This window comes from Oncorhynchus mykiss, chromosome 10, assembly GCF_057628025.1.
Source record: "Oncorhynchus mykiss isolate SJ-2025 chromosome 10, ASM5762802v1, whole genome shotgun sequence".
Lineage (NCBI taxonomy): Eukaryota > Metazoa > Chordata > Actinopteri > Salmoniformes > Salmonidae > Oncorhynchus > Oncorhynchus mykiss.
Genome location: NC_143031.1, coordinates 45,511,793 through 45,524,321, shown reverse-complemented (window position 1 = coordinate 45,524,321; position 12,529 = coordinate 45,511,793). Strand labels below are relative to the sequence as shown.

The window sequence follows — 12,529 nt, the reverse complement described above, 5'->3', positions numbered from 1 at the left end:
CCGTCCCTCCAGAGGGTGTCTGGTTTCTGCAGGATGAAGAGAGGCCGGGCCAGCCCAATCAATTACAGCCCTCACTATCGATTAGCCCACCCCCCTTACAAACACACACAGAGGTGTGTTAACCTCCCGCCCCTCGTGTACGTGTGTGTGTGCGTGCGCGCGCGCATGCGTGTGTGTGAAGCAACTGGAGAACGTTCTGCCATGGAGCTGAGACAGAGACACCAGCCTCATTTGGGAAGTTTCCGAGTTGAACAGGGCATCAATATTTCATGTCCAGTGAACAGAATCACTCTGCAGTAATACTCAGTAGCACATGCCCTGACAACCCTTTAGTGACCCTAAAACTAAGGCCATTAGCTTCTGAACATACATATCATTATGGACTAAACATCTACATCAGTTGTACACGTCTTATGTAGAGCTAGAGCTGCCAGACAAGGCTGCCAGTGTCCTGGCCTACATTCAGCCCGGGCCCTTGGGAGATGGGAACGGAAGCGTGGCTAGCAAGAGGATCTTATTAAGAAGCCCCAGTGGATGGGTGATATTTTGGTGAAAAGGTCTCTCATCGGAGTGAGCTGCGGTGCGTGGGCTGACCAGGATGTTTTCACAGGAAACGAGACAACTTTTCCTCGGGGCTCCAGGAAACGTGCATAAGTGTGATTCTGGTCTCTGTTCTTTGCCTTACTACGGCCGTCGAAGGCAGTCAAATTTGATTGGTCACGTACACATATTTAGCGGATGTTTCCCGCGGGCGTAGAGCTAAACGCCTGTGTTCCTAGCTCCAACAGCGCAGTCGTATCTGTCAGTGACGTGGTATCTACAAGTGATTCACAACAATACAGCCACGGTGTCATGCTAATGCTTTGCGGCGTGCTTTTTTTTTGGGGGGGGGGGGGGGGATTTTGTCGCATATCTTACAAAAAAATGTGTTTCACCTCATGGGTCTTTTTAAAGACAGATATGGCAGAAATATGCCCGGGAGTATGCCGGATTGGTGGATCATCCCAGTCTGAGATATGAGCAGGCAGACTGGGGAGGATATGTAGCTACTGTAGCATTCTCATCAACCACCTCCGCACCGTCATGCTAAGGGTTCTTGGACAAGAGAGCTGAGCTGAACGTTTGGAGCGTTAGTCACTGATGTAAAGTAGATGGTGTCCCAGTCTTCTCTGTGGTGCTGAGCACCAAGTGCGAGGGCGTATTCACACTTTTCAACGGTTACTCATCCTCTACACCACAGGGTAAAGGTACAGGCGTCACACACCCACAAGTTGCGTGATCCAATGTGCAACTGAAGCCGGTCTAAAAATAACTGCAAGAGAGAACAGTACTAAGGGAGGTTTTTGTTTTTGGTTATCGGTAGATAGGATAACTAGTGTAAAGGCATGAGCAGGTCTCTTTCAGGGTCTCGACTCTCTGTTACAATCTGCAGTGCATATAAAGCATTCGGTTAGACGCTGCGAGGGGTAGAGAGCACAGCAAGCAGTGCCAGAACTCTTCACTAACATCTGCTCTTTTTAAACACAAACAGACCTTTTTATTCCCTCGGCAAAAAGACAGAAGAAAAGAATGCATGATGGGAGGAGCTAGCTGGCTGGCTGGCTGGCTGGCTGACTGGCTGGCTGACTGGCTGGCTGACTGGCTGGTTGGCTAGCCAGAGAAGTGTCTGCTGCTACCCAGTTTGGACTGGAACTTTGCAATAGGCAGTTTGAATAATGAGGAGATCAGCCACTGAATGGGCATAGAGCACCCATTACTGTGCCACTCTGAATGGGCAGAGACCACACATTGCTGTGCCACTCTGAATGGGCATAGACCACCCATTACTGTGCCACTCTGAATGGGAAGAGAGCACCCATTACTGTGCCACTCTGAATGGGCATAGAGCACCCATTACTGTGCCACTCTGAATGGGCAGAGAGCACCCATTACTGTGCCACTCTGAATGGGCAGAGACCACCCATTACTGTGCCACTCTGAATGGGCAGAGACCAACCATGATTGTGCCACTCTGAATGGGCATAGAGCACCCATTACTGTGCCACTCTGAATGGGCAGAGACCACCCATTACTGTGCCACTCTGAATGGGCAGAGAGCACCCATTACTGTGCCACTCTGAATGGGCAGAGACCACCCATTACTGTGCCACTCTGAATGGGCAGAGACCACCCATTATTGGGCCACTCTGAATGGGCATAGAGCACCCATTACTGTGCCACTCTGAATGGGCAGAGACCACCCATTACTGTGCCACTCTGAATGGGCAGAGAGCACCCATTACTGTGCCACTCTGAATGGGCAGAGAGCACCCATTACTGTGCCACTCTGAATGGGCAGAGACCACCCATTACTGTGCCACTCTGAATGGGCATAGAGCACCCATTACTGTGCCACTCTGAATGGGCAGAGACCACCCATTACTGTGCCACTCTGAATGGGCAGAGAGCACCCATTACTGTGCCACTCTGAATGGGCAGAGAGCACCCATTACTGTGCCACTCTGAATGGGCAGAGAGTACCCATTACTGTGCCACTCTGAATGGGCAGAGAGCACCCATTACTGTGCCACTCTGAATGGGCACCCAGCAGCCACCCTCTCTGCCATGTTCACATCTCACCCCAGTCATGAGTCTCTCCGCCGTGGGAGGAAAGAAGGCATCGGGAAGGTCATCGGTGCCACGCCCTACCCTGGATCATGCTGGGAGTCCTGCCCTGGTCAGACTGGCAGTTTGTCTGTTCGCTCCAATAAAACCTTTCCATGGCGGGCATTCATGAGTGGAACGAGCGTTTCGGTGAAAACTAGCCGACTGCAGAGCAGACAAAGAAACACGTCAGAGTCGTTCTACTCCAGCGGGGCAGGTTGCGTCGAAACACCGACACACAAAACCCCCTTTCTAATGAATCTCATTAGCCATCTCTGTGTGATATAATCAAAATGAATAGAATTCCTCTGTAGGAGATGGAAAATGTGTGGTTATGACGACCACACAGTAGAGCTTGATGGTAGCTGCTGCATGACAGAACAAAGACTCACTGCAATACTATAGCAGTATACACGTGGTCTGGCACAGCCACAAACACAAACGCAGACACAGACAAAAAATACTAACACAGACATACACACAGACACAAACGCAGACACAAACGCAGACACACACAAAAAATACAAACACAGATATACACACAGACACAAACGCAGACACAAACGCAGACACAGACAGAAAATACAAAACACAGATATACACACAGACACAAACACAAACGCAGACACAGACAAAAAAATACAAAACACAGATACACACACAGACACAAATGCAGACACAGACGAAAAATACAAAACACAGATACACACACACAGACACAAATGCAGACACAGACGAAAAATACAAAACACAGATACACACACAGACACAAATGCAGACACAGACGAAAAATACAAAACACAGATACACACACAGACACAAATGCAGACACAGACAAAAAATACAAAACACAGATACACACACAGACACAAATGCAGACACAGACAAAAAATACAAAACACAGATACACACACAGACACAAACGCAGACACAGACACAGCAGCCATACTGTACTGTACATGACCTATGAATGAGGTTAGCTGCAGCGGGATGAACCTCATCCACACCTGCCTAGAATGTGCTGATACCCAAGTCTGGGCTGTCTGGCTGTATTTGTATCAGGCTTACATCTTCTCTGTAAAGACACGCAGCAGATAACAGGAAGTAGTGGCTTTGTTTTTAACAATACAAGTTACCAGGTATGAGATTTCTTTCTATTTCAACGTCTTCTATCAAAATACAGTAACTATCAGGTACAACAGAATCCCCACTCTAGGGACAATATGGGTGTCCTGGGATACACTGTGTCACCCAATAGGCTATTGTGCTCTGTCTAGCTCCAGGCCTTGTCCTACACAACGCTATGATGCAATTTCCTACATCTTTCAACCATCGTCAATAGCCCCTCACACTCAGTTGCCCAAAATGGCCTCTTCTAAACAATGCTGATCAATAATCACTTGTCAATAATCCTATCCGCTTTCAGGCCCCTCGTTCACAAACAAAGCATTTGTCAATATCGCCCCCCAGTCTGAGTCACAGGATACGGGCCAGTAGGGTGTTGTGTTGAAGTGGGCAGGAGGTGTGGCGGCTACAGGAGGCAGGAGCAGGTGATGTATGATAAACAGCAGTCATCTTTGACAACCTGACCTCCTCCCCACAGCCCACTGAGCCCCGTCCTCTGGAGCCCCCACCGAGACCACATCCCCTTCCTGGAGTGGACACAACAGAACAGATGCCAGAGGGAACAAGACACATAACAGCACCCCCCCCCCCCCCCCCCCCCCCCCCATCTACACCACATCCCCCTGCCTGATGACATCCCAGGAGAAGCCCTTTTCATGTGACCTTAACTCATCCCATCTAAAAAAATATATATTGTTCCTGTTGTGAGGCCCCTGGGGCACTTCTATATCCTGTCGAGAATGAGATTTGTCTGCTAAATTCTTAATGCAGTATTAGTATAAGAACGAGGCTGGAGGTGCTGCTCTCTGGAGAAATGTAGCAGAAGCAGGCCTGTGTTTAAGAATAGGGTTAGAGGAGCAGAATCACAACTGATTCACTGGTGACTAACTGACACCCTTCCAGAGCTGCTGTGGTGGCCTGCTTCACTCAGGTACAACGAACTCCACAAACGGATTCTTCAGACTATTGTTTGTGAACACTGATTGATATGTAGACGATCGACGATTCGGTAATTCGCTGATACAGACTGAGTCTTGGATGAAACGCGTAACGGTGTCCCATTCTAACGTGGCACCTATAGTGCACCTCAGTGCACCATGTGGTGGAATCAACTTTTAAACAGCACACACACCCTGTGTCCTAGTTATATTTAGCTGGACAATTATTGGATTTCTCGGGGTTAGAACTGGGGTTGTCGGTTTGATTATTGGTGGGACTGAAATCCCCTATCTAAAAAAAAAAAAAACAGCCACCTGACAGTAGCAAAGTATCTGCCCCTATTCACCATGCCCCTACCCAACCCAGTTTCCAGTATGTACAAAAACACAGACCCACACCTGGGGAGGGAGATGATGTTAGTGTATATCTGACCACTGATCAACCCAGGAGTTGGCACACGTTGTTATGTCAACACATTCAGTCCACCTTGGTCATCATTGTGTAGACTAGAAGCTGCTCCCTGTGACTTCTAAAGCTCGGATCTGTGCCAGGGGGACGGACGGATGGACGGACAGACAGACAGACAGACAAGAGTCCAGGCCTTGAAGCAGATTTACCAATTAAAGCCTGGCCACTTCCTGCCAAATCCACACCTAGTGGCTGTGACCAGTGACCACATCTCGATAAGCTCAGACAAAGACAAAGACATGCAGGCAGCCTAACCCCTCAACATCTCCACACCTCTATCACCCAACTCTCTCCACATACAATTAGCTGAGCTGCTGGGTAATGGCAACCCCATTTAGACTCCATGGTTTAACAGGGACACGTTAACCCGTTTCTGCGTAAACAGTGATTGTGTGAGACTGCCAACGCCCCAATGGCAAAGGCCATGAAACTCACTGCTTTTAATGGTGAAATACTGATTGTGATTTATATGTCCTCCTCCCCTAATCCCTCAATAGCCCCGAAACACATATGTGCCCTTCATGGAGATAAACAGAGGACCACATTGTCCCCACCCAGGGATGTGGCTGGGACCACCCCTCCCCCGCCCACCCTCGACCTGCAGAGCACGGCGTCTGACTGGGGTTTTATGACAGCCAGGCCTTGGGATGCATGGGATGGGGATTGGGGTGGGACCGAGGGAGGGACCAGAGTAGGATGGGTTATGGGCAGTGGTACTCCTCCTGACAGACAAGTGCTTGGCTCCCAGTCCAGCTGCTCCCATAATGGACCGAGAGGTAAATCACTGACCCTCTCCTCATGACGTCACTGGAGACAGTCCATCGTCTCACAGAGACACCCCCATTACTTTCACTACTATTACTACTGTAGTACTACTATATCACTGCTACTACTACTGTAGTACTACTCTATCACTACTACTACTGATATAGTACTACTCTATCACTACTACTACTGTAGTACTACTATATCACTACAACTACTACTGTAGTACTACTCTATCACCACTACTACTGATGTAGTACTACCCTATCACTACTACTACTGATATAGTACTACTCTATCACTACTACTACTGTAGTACTACTACTATATCACTACTACTACTACTGTAGTACTACTCTATCACCACTACGACTGATGTAGTACTACCCTATCACTACTACAACTGCTGTAATACTATATCACTACTACTACTGATGTAGTACTACTATATCACTACTACTAGTGATGTAGTACTACTCTATCACTACTACTACTGTAGTACTACTCTATCACTACTACTACTGTAGTACTACTCTATCACTACTACTACTACTACTACTGTAGCACTACACTATCACTACTACTACTGATGTAATACTACTCTATCACTACTACTACTACTGTAGCACTACACTATCACTACTACTACTGATGTAATACTACTCTATCACTACTACTACTGATGTAGTGCTATTCTATCACTACTACTACTACTGCTGCAATACTACTATATCACTACTACTACTGTAGTACTACTCTATCACTACTACTACTACTTTAGCAATTCTATATCACTACTACTACCGATGTAGTACTATTCTATCACTACTACTACTGCTGTAATACTACTCTATCAATACTACTACTACTATAGTACTACTCTATCACTACTACTACCTTGGTACTACTCAATCACTACTACTAGTGATGTAGTACTACTCTATCACTACTACTACTGTAGTACTACTCTATCACCACTACTAGTGATGTAGTACTACTCTATCACTACTACTACTGCTGTAGTAATACTATATCACTACTACTGTAGTACTACTATATCACTACTACTACTGCTGTAGTACTACTCTATCAATACTACTACTGCTGTAGTACTACTCTATCACTACTACTACTACTGTAGTACTACTCTATCACTACTACTACTGCTGTAATACTACTCTATCACTACTACTACTACTATAGTACTACTCTATCACTACTACTACATTGGTACTACTCTATCACTACTACTAGTGATGTAGTACTACTCTATCACTACTACTACCATAGTACTACTCTATCACTACTACTGCTGTAGTACTACTATATCACTACTATGACTACTGTAGTACTACTCTATCACTACTACTACTGATGTAGTACTACTCTATCACTACTACTACTACTACTATAGTACTCTATCACTACTACCACTATAGTACTACTCTATCACTACTACTACTGTAGTACTATTATATCACTACTACTGCTGTAGTACTACTCTATCACTACTACTACTGATGTAGTACAAATCAATCACACCTACTAGTGATGTAGTACTAGTCTATCACTACTACTGTAGTACTACTCTATCCCTACTACTACTACTACTATAGTACTACTCTATCACTACTACTACTGCTGTAATAATACTCTATCACTACTACTACTACTACTGTAGTACTACTACTCTATCACTACTTCTACTACTGTAGTGCTACTCTATCACTACTAATACCGTAGTAATACTATATCACTACTACTACTGCTGTAGTAATACTATATCACTACTACTACTGCTGAAGTACTACTATATCACTACTACTACTACTACTTTAGTATTAATCAATCACTACTACTGCTGATGTAGTACTACTCTATCACTACTACTACGACTACTCTATTACTACTCTATCACTACTACTACTGTAATACTATTATATCACTACTACTACTGATGTAGTACTACTCAATCACACCTACTAGTGATGTAGTACTACTCTATCACTACTACTACTAATACAGTACTACTCTATCACTACTACTACTACTGTACTACTCTATCACTACTACTACTACTGCTGTAATAATACTATATCACTACTACTACTACTGTATTACTACTCTATCACTACTACTACTGTTATAGTACTACTCTATCACTACTACTACTACTGTAGTACTACTACTCTATCACTACTTCTACTACTGTAGTACTACTCTATCACTACTACTACCGTAGTAATACTATATCACTACTACTGCTGTAGTAATACTATATCACTACTACTACTGCTGTAGTACTATATCACTACTACTACTGCTGAAGTACTACTATATCACAACTACTACTACTACTTTGGTACTACTCTATCACTACTACTACGGATGTAGTACTACTCTATCACTACCACTACTACTGTAGTACTACTCTATCACTACTACTACTGTAGTACTACTCTATCACTACTACTACAACTGTAGTACTACTCTATCACTACTACTGCTGCTGTAGTACTACTATATCACTACTACTACTACTGTAGTACTACTCTATCACTACTACTACTACTACTGTAGTACTACTCTATCACCACTACTACTACTGATATAGTACTACTCTATCACTACTACTACTGTAGTACTACTACTCTATCACTACTTCTACTACTGTAGTACTACTCTATCACTACTACTACCGTAGTAATAATATATCACTACTACTACTGCTGTAGTAATACTATATCACTACTACTACTGCTGTAGTAATACTATATCACTACTACTACTGCTGTAGAACTATATCACTACTGCTACTGCTGAAGTACTACTATATCACTACTACTACTGCTGTAGTAATACTGTATCACTACTACTACTGCTGTAGTACTATATCACTACTACTACTGCTGAAGTACTACTATATCACTACTACTACTGCTGTAGTAATACTATATCACTACTACTACTGCTGTAGTACTATATTACTACTACTACTACTGCTGAAGTACTACTATATCACTACTACTACTGCTGAAGTAATACTGTATCACTACTACTAGTGCTGTAGTACTACTCTATCACTACTACTACTGTAGTAATACTATATCACTACTACTTCAGCTGTAGTAATACTGTATCATTACTACTAGTGCTGTAATACTATATCACTACTACTACTGCTGAAGTACTACTATATCACTACTACTACTGCTGTAGTAATACTATATCACTACTACTACTGCTGTAGTACTATATCACTACTACTACTGCTGAAGTACTACTATATCACTACTACTACTGCTGTAGTAATACTATATCACTACTACTACTGCTGTAGTACTATTCTATCACTACTACTACTGTAGTAATACTATATCACTACTACTACTGCTGTAGTAATACTGTATCACTACTACTAGTGCTGTAGTACTACTCTATCACTACTACTACTGTAGTAATACTATATCACTACTACTACTGCTGTAGTAATACTGTATCACTACTACTACTGCTGTAGTACTATATCACTACTACTACTGCTGAATTACTACTATATCACTACTACTACTGCTGTAGTAATACTATATCACTACTACTACTGCTGTAGTACTATATCACTACTACTACTGCTGAAGTACTACTATATCACTACTACTGCTGTAGTAGTACTATATCACTACTACTACTGCTGTAGTACTGTATCACTACTACTAGTGCTGTAGTACTACTCTATCACTACTACTACTGTAGTAATACTATATCACTACCACTTCTGCTGTAGTACTACTATATAATTACTACTACTGATGTAGTACTACTCTATCACTACTACTACTGCTGTAGTAATACTATATCACTACTACTACTACAGTAGTGCTAAACTACACTACTATTAGTAATACTGCATTCAAACATGAGCACACTAATATAATGTATCAATACTAGTGTTATTACTAGACTAATGACTCACCCCAGTGCATTCCCACCACCAGAGCAGAAATTACAGGAGTGGCCCCGAACTATTGAAATATTTAAATTGCCATCCCCATAATGTCCAGACCCCTACTCATTGGGCAACCCCAACAGTTAATGTCATTCAAACCCTAAATATATATATTTTTTATTAATGTGTCAAATAATACATGCTCTCACCAGGCGTACCTAACACAGGGCAGTGCGCACACTGAAGCAGATAGACAGCAAGGCTGTTATATTGTGTGATAGTGACATGTCTAACTGCACCACAGAGATGTGAGCCTGGGTCTGTGCCACCACCATTCCCACCACTACAGCCGCCCATAGAAAAAAAACCTGATCATTCTACCTGCCCACCAGCGTTCTGTATCCTCATCACAGCTGATCTGTGTAACACTAAGCCAGTTTTAGCTGGTTTTAAGTCATATTCAAAAAAAGAAAAAAGTTTCTCTGTACTCCCTCTCTCATTTGTGTAACAAGAAACCCCATCAGTAGTGCCCATGATCTTAGAACAGTGCAGTGGTCGCAGTACCCTGCATACAGATGAGCTGTGTTAGTTGTGTACTAACGGGTACGCGCACACCTACAACCACCTGCTCAGCTAACTGCCTAAATAGCTTACAATTCGAACAATCCTCAGAAGTGTCCAATAATCAAAACAACAGATCAACACACCGTCAGAAACAGAAGTAAAATACCAAAATAATATTTTTTGGCCATTTAACTATGTTTAACCCAAATATATAGTATCCCACTAACGGTACTCACCCGCGCTGGAGTGTATGGAGCGAAGTGGGTGGGTGTGGATGCTGCAGGAAAGCGGCACGAGCTCTTTTTGCCTTTGTCTGCCTCGCTCTAGTCCATGAGCTGTGCATACCTGACCGGCTGCACTGCTGGGTCCTAAAGCCAACCGTTGCTGAATCCGCCCTAGCATGGCAATGGCACAGACCGGTATGTTAGGGTATTTCTCACAAAAGGATGACGTAAACCTTTTCAAAGCTGCAAAAATGTTTACTTTCGGACTATTACTGTGTCATGATTAATACTTGTTCTAATTCAGATATCCATGTAGGCTATAATGCTGCCTAATGAAATCATAAATACTCATCTGAAGAAAGAAAAACTGCATTTAATCCCTGTGTTTTGAGAAAATCATGCCTCCATTTCATTCCTCTATTTTACCACTTCTATTGTAAGGTAATGTGGCGCTGATAATCCCTAACAACAGATTGAACTGGGTGGGTGTTGCGCCTCTCTTCACACCATACATATTACAGCATATTTCCAGAGGCAGAAACAGCAGGATAATAAATTGATACATTTGCAGTTGAGTATGTGTGTGTGTGTGTGTGTGTGTGTGTGTGTGTGTGTGTGTGTGTGTGTGTGTGTGTGTGTGTGTGTGTGTGTGTGTGTGTGTGTGTGTGCGTGTGCGTGTGCGTGTGCGTGAGCTGGATTCAGAAGGTAAAAGCCCATTATGTGCACCACTGCCAGAGATAGAGGAGAGAGGATAGCTCTAAGAGCTGATGTCCTTCCAGATAAGAGACAAAGCAGGACTGCAGTCACCCACCCTCTGTATATGGGATGCATCTGCCGTGTGTATCAGGTGGAAGTGGAGGTGTCTATGAGCACCTGTGTTTGTATTAACTCGTCATGCAATCCAGTCTTGTGCGTAGTGAACTGAGACAAAGTCATCAGAGTGCATCTCTTTGAGACTAATCAGTAATGACTTTGTGATTCTGGGCCCCTATGGGGAGTATGGATAAAAGCCTAAACACCTCAATACATCTGTCCAATCTGCTTTCCTTCTGTGGAGTTTTTTTTTTTTTTGAAAAAAACAGGCCCTTTAAATCAAATCTGTGTCTTGGCCCAGTCAACAACACACACCATCACCCTGTGCTGACAGGGTATCAAATACACACCAACACCTCTTTATAAGGCTCCTGTCACCATCAATAACAATACAGCTCTCCATCAGATAAATGATCCATTGGACTCTGTCCAAGTGAGTCTCTATAGAATTTGATCTAGCGGATGTCACACTGAATTTACAGGCTGTACATGGCTATGTAAAATGTACCATAAAATAAGAGTATGGTGTAATGTAGTATTGATGTTAGTGGCATCCTCTGACATGGCAGTGCAGGCATAAAGTGTAGACAAAGTGCAACCCGGTCTCGGAGTGTTTCGTATCATTCTGTACGTAAATCTGAGACAAGCCATTTAGTTTGATACGTTACATTTTGTATGGTATGTATTTTATTTGTAGATGTCTATTTCCCATTTTGTATGATAGGTTACGAATTATAATTTGCATTATACATTACAATTTGGAAAACGTACACATTGGGTTAAGTTTAGAAGTTAAGTTCAAGGGTTAAGGTTAGGGTTTGGGCTAGAGGAAGGGTTAGCTTAAAGGGTTAAGGTTATGGTTAGGTGAAGGGTTAGCTAAAAGGGTTAGGGGAAGCGTCAGCTAAAAGGGTTAAGGTTAGAGTGAGGGGAAGCGTTAGCTAAAAGGGTTAAGGTTAGAGTGAGGGGAAGCGTTAGCTATCATGCTAAGTAGTTGCAAAGTAGCAAGTAGCTGAAAAGTTGCTAAAATGCTAAAGTTTTCAGT

The 12,529-nt window shown here is 43.2% G+C and overlaps 1 protein-coding gene across 2 annotated transcripts in view; it reads right to left on the bottom strand.

The window, feature by feature from the left end:
- The window catches only part of LOC110534029 (neuronal migration protein doublecortin), a 77,856-nt gene extending 66,752 nt beyond the window's left edge, over positions 1-11,104 (bottom strand). The window contains exon 1 of one of the 2 annotated variants that reach the window (XM_036990429.2): positions 10,687-11,104. The gene's annotated coding sequence lies outside the window, so the exon portion shown is untranslated. The remainder of the gene's footprint in view (positions 1-10,686) is intronic. The other variant, XM_036990428.2, reaches the window with a different exon arrangement.
- Between the last annotated feature and the right edge of the window lie 1,425 nt (positions 11,105-12,529).